Source organism: Mixophyes fleayi, chromosome 2, assembly GCF_038048845.1.
Source record: "Mixophyes fleayi isolate aMixFle1 chromosome 2, aMixFle1.hap1, whole genome shotgun sequence".
In the NCBI taxonomy this organism is placed as follows: Eukaryota; Metazoa; Chordata; class Amphibia; order Anura; family Limnodynastidae; genus Mixophyes; species Mixophyes fleayi.
Genome location: NC_134403.1, coordinates 28,174,377 through 28,182,643, shown reverse-complemented (window position 1 = coordinate 28,182,643; position 8,267 = coordinate 28,174,377). Strand labels below are relative to the sequence as shown.

The following is an 8,267-nucleotide window of genomic DNA, read 5'->3' as shown; positions in this document are numbered from 1 at the left end:
GGACAAAACCATGTTACAATGCAAGGGGTGCAAATTAGTATTTTGTTTTGCACATAAGTTAAATGCTGACTTTTTTTTCATGTAACACACAAATACTTGATAGCTTATTTGTACACTGAAATTTAAAGTTGATATTTGTGTGCTACATGAAAAAACAGACAGTATTTAACTTATGTGCAAAACAGAAAACTAATTTGCACCCCTTGCATTGTAACATGGTTTTGCCCAGGAGACTTAAATAAGAAACTTCTTAATTTAAGATCCTTAATGAATCAGGTCCAAGGTCTTTTCAGCCGATGCCGACAATAAACATCTCTTGTGACTAAATATAGAAAGTGCTGTAGATGGAATAATTTGTTAATTCGTTCTGAGACTGGGGGCTAGATTTACTAAGCTGCGGGTTTGAAAAAGTGGAGATGTTGCCTATAGCAACCAATCAGATTCTAGCTTTCATTTATTTAGTACTTTCCACAAAATGAAAGCTAGAATCTGATTGGTTGCTATAGGCAACATCCCCACTTTTTCAAACCCGCAGCTTAGTAAATCTAGCCCTGAATATTTAATTTGAGAAATTCATTATGATGTGTGCATAGCTATAACAAGGCGGCTACGCAGTGTGCAGGAATGAATGAATGAATGCATATTGTGCTGTCATTCTCTAAACGGCTAGAGGACCAGATGAAGAGCACAGATCTATAAACAAACGGAAAAATTGACAGCGCTGCAACTGGTCAAAATATAATCATGCCAAACACGATGCTGAAAGGTATATTAGATAAAATTTATTGATATATAAACAGTATCGCATCTAAATAAGAATACACATATAACACACATATAAAAAATGACTGAATGTGAGCTCAAGATGATAAAAAAAAAAAAACACAAGTGTAAGTTGTGATAACAACGCTGTTCCAAGAACTTTGAAAAATGATAGAACTCAAGAACTCATTTGATTTTGTAATCTCCAAGATCACTAATGGAAGTTCAACTAAGAAAATGACATGTAGAGACTATTAGGGAAAGTCATGTGCTGATGTAAATAGATAAAATAAAGTCTTTTATTATCCAAAGGTGTACCTTTTGTGATGAGTGATCTAAAGTACTTAAATAGGATATAATAATCCAGTTCCAATCAGATATTGCACATTAGTGTAGAACTTGAATTACCTGACATGTAGTTAATCCGCCGGCCGCTTGCTGCAGCAAGTCGTAGGTACTGTTACAGTCGGCAGATGAGATGTTCTGTTTCCTTCAAATATGTGCACAAAACAAAGGATATTTGGGCCACTTTACGCATTGATGTCTGAAATTCCACTAAGAACTCCTTGCAAGGTTTCTGCAAAGTGATTTTTTTCCCGGTCAGTCATGAATAAATGAATAAAAATAATTTAGTGGAACAGCGTGTAAGTCTTCAGCTAACGCGTTTCATTACCTACACAGTATTTTCTTTAGAGGAAAAATACAGCAACATTTTGTGTAAAGTCCAGTTCACAATGAAAAACCACCTCTCCAGGTAACATTCCTCTTATACTCATTGTCCTAATTGGAACCCTTTACCAGCTGGATGAAAAACACACCCTTAGCCTAAATGTATTGGGACATATATCATTAATAATCCCTATTAAAATCTATTTGCATCGTGTCAGCAAAAAAACAATATCCCACAATAACAACACTATGAGCATTTTTTACCTGATTTCTCTAAACCCTTTCTTGTTTTATATTAAACCTGTATTACATTTTGAAACCTCCAAAAATATATGACCATAGAATGGAATGACAATCTATATTTGATTAAGTCATTCTTTTATAGAAAATGTTACATATCATTGCCAAAATCTTTACTTGTACTTGCCAAACCAAACCTCTTGACCCAGGTCAAAGCTAACATTTCATCATTAAAGTGACATGTTCTCGGAGGAGTCTTTTGGAAGGGTCGTTTTGATCTTATTTTGAGCAAACATGTTCTTGGCTTTGTCCGATCATTGTGAAGTAAGAGAGATTTACAGGACGCGTGTCTCTCGTCCTCTGTTGTGTAATATGTAAAATAAATGTCAATACTTTTCCTCTTAAAAGCACAGACACATAAACTTAGATTAGTTCTATATTAGTTCTGTATTAGTAATATATAACTTTATATTTGATAAATATATATTTTGTTAATTATTACTTCGACAGGACTTAGAGCATTGAATAGTAAATATTGCAGATCAAGTTTTTATATAGATATATAGGCGACGCCTTTCGGCCACTCTTTTGTGGACTTTCTCAAAGCCTCAATCCAGCACCTGGATTACATTATACAGGTGCTGGCCATTGCCGCTGTAAAAGCGCCGTTTTCACTCTGGCCATTACAAGTGACGTCATTTGTTGCTGTAGGAATGTCGAAAGTCGCCTTTTCAAAGTGTGGAAGTAATTAAACGTGCCGGAAATACTGCCTGTCTGTTAGATGGTAAGTCCATATTTTCAGGTTGTCGCTGTTATAGCAATTTGTATTTTTTCGTCATTGTGGAGTGTGTCAGCATTGTGAGTGCCGAGTAATTGTCTACCACCGCCATTCCAAACATATCTTACAACAAGTTAACCCGTGCATGATACTCATGCATTCTAGTCAAATCAAGCTACTTAAGGTCTTAAAAAGGTTATTGTCATGCATTTGGGCCTAGCCCAGGCCTCCTCAGGGGAAGAGCGTTACTTCCCGACGCAAGCGGCCTTTTTAATGTGTGTTCATGAGGTAAAATTACCTCACGAAAATGAATTTGGCCCCTCAACTTGTAAATTTAGCCTTTACTACCCTTCCCACGGGGGGAAGGGGGGATAATGGAAGTTAACTGACTTGAATATTCTAATTTTTTTGTCAAATAATGTCAGTATACCAAATTTCAGGTCAATTGGATGAGCCCTTTCTGAGAAAATAGTTTTTTACACACACACACACACACACACACTAACGCACGCCTCTACACATGTGTGTCCATGAGGTAAAATTACCTCACGAAAATGAGTTTGAGCCCTACCAAATTTCAGCCCTTTTTGAATTTTTTTTCCCACACACACTAAGAATTTAGTAGGTCAGTGTATAACTCTGCCCAGCAGGTGGCGCTGCAACCTGGGTTTTTTTTTCCACACACACACAGACGCCACTAAGCATTTATATATTAGATAACACTAAACTATGCAACATTGGTTACATCTGAGGGTAAATGTATCAAGCTCCGATTCTTTCATCGATTAAAAATCGCAGCAAATCGTGGGTGATAACCCGCGATTTTAGTTCCCAAGTCGCCAGATGTATTAATCTATGATTTTTACTCTGATCTTCAAAACCGCTGGTCATCTCTAGTGATTTGCTAGGATTTCAAACATGCCCGTGTTTAGCCAACTCTCCCCTGTTTAGCTAACTCTCCTGTATTTATGCTAAACATTCCATAGACAACACGCTGCATCCTAGCTGCGAGATCAGTAAACACAACACTGTTACACTGCCTGCCTATAGAGTCGCAGGTCCCAATAGCTGCAAAAAGTAAAAAATAGATAAATGTTGAAAAAAAAAATGTGTGTGGTCCCCCCGTCCGAGCACTATTAACCCTAGTGCTTCCAGCCTACTGCTGGTTGTGGGAAAATCGGGAAAAATTTGCGTGGGGTCCCCCCGATTTTCAAGCAACCAGCACTAGGCAAACCAGCTGGGGTGGGTGGCACTATAGCAGGGGGACACGTTGCAGGGTTCCCCCTGCCATAATGACAAACCAACCCCAGGCTGTTCAGGACTGGGCTGGATTCCCTAGGGAGTGAGGTCTGCAAAAATAAAACTTGCAGGCTTCCCCCTTCTAGGAATAACCAGCCCAGTGCTGAAAATAATAGGGCTCTTCCTACACCCCTGGGCAGTGGGTGTATGTGAATTTTCTTCCTGATTTTCCCGCAACCAGCAGTAGGCTGGCAGCACTAGGGTTAATAGTGCTTGGAGCGGGGACCCCACACATATTTTTTTCAACATTTATCTATTTTTTAACTTTTGAAATCCACCGGACCTCCGGCTCTATAGACAGGGCAGTGTAACAGTGATGTGTTTACTAATCTCGCAGCTATAAAGCAGAGTGTTGCATCTAGTGATTTTTAAAGCAAACTCAGGAGAGTTTTCTTAATCACAGCTTCATACATTTGAGACTTGTTTAGCTGGAGTGGCAAACAGTCGGGACTTTGATCTCTAGCGATTTTTCTAGCTTGATACATTTACCCCCTGGAGTTTAATCAACATACACTGAGAGATACTTGGAATGTGAGTTTTTCTTAGCAAAATTAGTTACTTACTTTCCTATGATGATGATCATCATCATTATTATTGTTTATTTATAAGACACCCCAAAACTATGCAGTGTTGTATAAAAAATCATGCAGAAAACAAAGCATACATAGATATAGAGCAAGGACATACAAAGTTAATGAAGAAGGTACAGAGAGGAGACAGAAAGGGAAGCTGCAGACAGAAGGCAGATGGTAGAGAAGGGAAGGTTGTACAGATGATGACAATGGTTGAGGAGCGATATTCTTTCTTTATCCACTCTTTCTAAACTTTTTATGTGGTTTACCAGAAAATAGTCAAGATATACTATCAATTTTATACTCCAAAGATAATTACCATTATACTTTTAACTCATAGTCTTGTCACTTCCGTGAAAAGATAACTGTCTCTCCGGTAAGAGATTGACAACTGCTCTACGCAATACTTCAAAGTGGGGTCCTCCTTCCCTGATCTGTTGGTCCAAAGAGCATTCAATATGATTTGAGTTTTCATGACATTCATGGGCCTTGCAGAACTCACATCTGGTGCTTCACTTTCTTCTCTGTTGTGCTTTCTCGCCAATGAAGGTTGTGTATCTTGTCTATTTTACTTCCTGCAGTAGCTTAATCTTTTGGAGGAACAATACAACATCTATTTTCTGTGACTGACTACACCATTAGGCCAGCATCCATAAAAGCATGGTGTTTATATTATTATTATTATTATTATTATCATTTATTTATTTATTAGGCGCCACAAGGTATCCGCAGCGCCGCACACAGTACTAACAGTAGACTATACAGGGTGAAACCATACAGAACAATGAACAAAAAATACCAATACTTCAGAAACTCCGGCCAGTCATATGCAGTAAAGACGGAGCGGAAGAACAGGTATGGAGACAGGAGGGGAGGGGGCCCTGCTCATACGAGCTTACATCCTAAGGGAGGGTAAACAGACCAGGCACAAGAGGAGCCAGTTACGGCAAGAGGAGAGAAGGGAGGACGAGCTAAAGGGAGGAGATGGGGTTAAGTAGATGGTTGGTACGCTTTGAGGAAGAGGTGAGTTTTGAGCGCACGTTTGAAGGAGCACAGAGTAGGAGAGAGACGGATGGAACGAGGGAGGTCGTTCCAGAGAAGGGGGCTGCACGGGAAAAGTCTTGGATTCTGGAGTGGGAAGAGGTGATAAGAGTGGAGGAGAGGCGGCGATCATTGGCTGAGCGCAGGGAGCGGGCAGGAGTGTGAATGGAGAGGAGGTTAGAGATATAAGGGGCAGTAGAGTTGGAGAGAGCCTTGTAAGTGGTGGTGAAAAGGATTCTGTAGTGGTGGTGAAAAGGATTCTGTAGGGGAAGGGGAGCCAGTGTAAGGCAAGGCAGAGAGGGGAGGCAGAGGAGGAGCGGCATGAGAGGAAGATGAGTTTTGCGGCCGCATTGAGTATAGAGCGGAGGGGGGAGAGACGGGAATGGGGGAGGCCAGTGAGGAGGAGGTTACAATAATCGAGGTGGGAGATGATGAGTGCATGGATGATAGTTTTGGCGGCATCCTGAGAGAGAAAACGACGGATGCGGGCGATGTTGCGTAGTTGGAAGTGGGGGGGGCAAAAGAGAGAGAGGAGTCGAGGGTGACACCCAGGTAGCGAAGTTGGGTGACAGAGGAGATGGTGGTGTTATTGACGACAATAGAGAGGTCATGGTGGGATGGGAGTCTGGGCGGAGGAAAGACAATGAGTTCAGTTTTAGAGATATTGATTTTGAGAAAGCGCTCGGACATCCAGGAGGAGATGGCGGAGAGGCAGTCGGATACCCGAGCGAGGAGGGTGGAGGAAAGATCAGGAGAGGAGATATAGAGTTGAATGTCGTCAGCATAAAAGGTGATACTGAAGACCGAAGGAGGAGATGAGAGCACCAAGGGAGGAAGTGTAGAGCGAAAAGAGTAGAGGGCCAAGAACAGAGCCCTGCGGGACTCCTACAGGGAGAGGGTAGGGGGAGGAGGAAGAACCAGATGTGGATACACAGAAGGAGCGATTAGCGAGGTATGAGGCGAACCAGGCATGGACAGAACCAGAGAGGCCGAGAGAGAGAAGAGTTTGCAGCAGGAGGGGGTGGTCCATGTTGTCAAAGGCTGCAGAGAGGTCAAGGAGGATGAGAACGGAGAAGTGACCCTTGGATTTGGCTGATAGGAGATCATTAGTAACCTTGGCCAGGGCAGTGTCGGTAGAATGGAGGGGGCGGTAGCCAGATTGGAGAGGGTCAAGGAGGGAATTATCCGTGAGGTGCCTGGTTAAGCGGCTGCAGACAATTCGCTAAAGTAATTTGGAGGCATAGGGGAGAAGAGAGATAGGGCGATAATTAGCAAGAGAGGTCGGGTCAAGATTGGGTTTTTTGAGGATAGGAGAGATAAGAGCATGTTTAAAAGAGGAGGGTACTACACCAGAGAAGAGTGATAGGTTGAAAAGGTGTGCTAGGTAAGAGCAGGCAGTAGGAGAAAGAGAGCGAAGGAGGTGAGAGGGGATGGGATTGAGAGGGCAAGTAGAGGGTGGAGAGGAAAGAATAAGGGAGCAAACTTCTTCACCGGTTGTAGGGCTGAAGGAGCACCAGAGTTGGGTGATGGGGGGAGGTGAAGCGATGAGGGTGGCGGGAGAAGAGGGAGGAGATGTTCAGTCTGATGGCCTCAATTTTGGAAGAGAAGAAAGTGGCGAAGGCAGAAGCGTAGAGGGAAGGCGGCACAGAGGGGGAGGGGGGGAGAGGAGGGAGCTGAAGGTGGCAAAGAGGCGGCAGGGATTGGAGGACTGAGAAGAAATGAGGGACTTAAAGAAGGATTGTTTAGCGAGGGAGAGGGCAGAGGAGAAAGAAGAGAGTATGAATTTAAAGTGGAGGAAGTCAGCCAGGGAGCGAGATTTCCTCCAGAGGCGTTAAGCAGTGTGAGAGCATCTTTGGAGGAAGCGGGTGAGTTTTGAGTGCCAGGGTTGGGGAATAATGCGGCTTCGGCGGATAGAAGAGGCCGGGGCAACAGCGTCCAGGGCAGTGGTGAGGGAGTGATTGTAGAGAGAGGAGGCCTGGTCGGGACAGACCAGGGAGGGGAGGGGTGAAAGGAGAGTTTCGAGAGAGGAGGAGAAGGAGGTGGGGTCAATAGCATCCAGGTTACGTCTAGTGAGGGTGGCTTTGGGCGAGGCAGGAGCAGGGGAGGAGGACAGAGTGAAGGAGAGGAGGTGGTGGTCAGATAGTGGGAAGGGAGAAGTCAGAGAAATCACAGAGATGAGAGAAGACAAGGTCAAGGGAGGGACCAAGACATTGGGTGGGGGAAGAGGTCCACTGAGTAAGGCCTAGGGAGGAGGAAAGGGCGAGAAGTTTAATGATGGCGGGGTTTTTAAAAACAACAACGCACTTTCAGTTTATCATCAGGTAGGTAGTGATGTGGTAACACTTGTTTTAACAGGGTTTAAATTCTTGTTCTAGTCAGTAATCTACTGTTGACGACTTGACTAGAAACCACTATGCAGGATCTGTTGATTGGAACTTGACCCTCTAGCTGAAGCATGGCACTGATCTTCATTATCTTTACTGTTGGAAGGTTTAAGTTCAGAAGATTGTTGACTTTCATTAAACTGACAATTGTCTGTTAAATTTTCTCTGCTTTCAAAAGTACTTACAGGACATGGCAACACCTGAATTTGAGCACTTTCAGGTCCACTGTTTTCAGCTTCTTCACTAACAGACATTGAGAAAGTTGTGTTAGTACTGTTCTGATAAGATTGTTCATCTGTTTTCTCTTGAATACCTGGTGCGTAATTCTGATGCCCTGAATATAAATATACGTGTGATTCAGATGGTCTTTGAAAAAAAGAGAAATTGGGAAGGAAAGGAAAGTGGAGAAGAAAGTGTGCAAGGACAATAACATGATGGTATTGCAGATTCTTCCAGGGGCGCACGCAGGATTGTTGGGGGGGGGGGGGATTTCCCCCCCTGACCCCAAAACAAAACACAAAA

General features: G+C 43.0%; 1 long non-coding RNA gene across 2 annotated transcripts in view; it reads right to left on the bottom strand.

Moving 5' to 3' along the window:
* Window positions 1-1,792: 1,792 nt before the first annotated feature.
* The window catches only part of LOC142140054 (uncharacterized), a 41,962-nt gene continuing 35,487 nt past the window's right edge, over window positions 1,793-8,267 (bottom strand). For both annotated transcript variants that reach the window (XR_012688278.1, XR_012688279.1), the window contains exon 2: window positions 1,793-2,031. This is a non-coding gene — a long non-coding RNA (uncharacterized LOC142140054). The remainder of the gene's footprint in view (window positions 2,032-8,267) is intronic.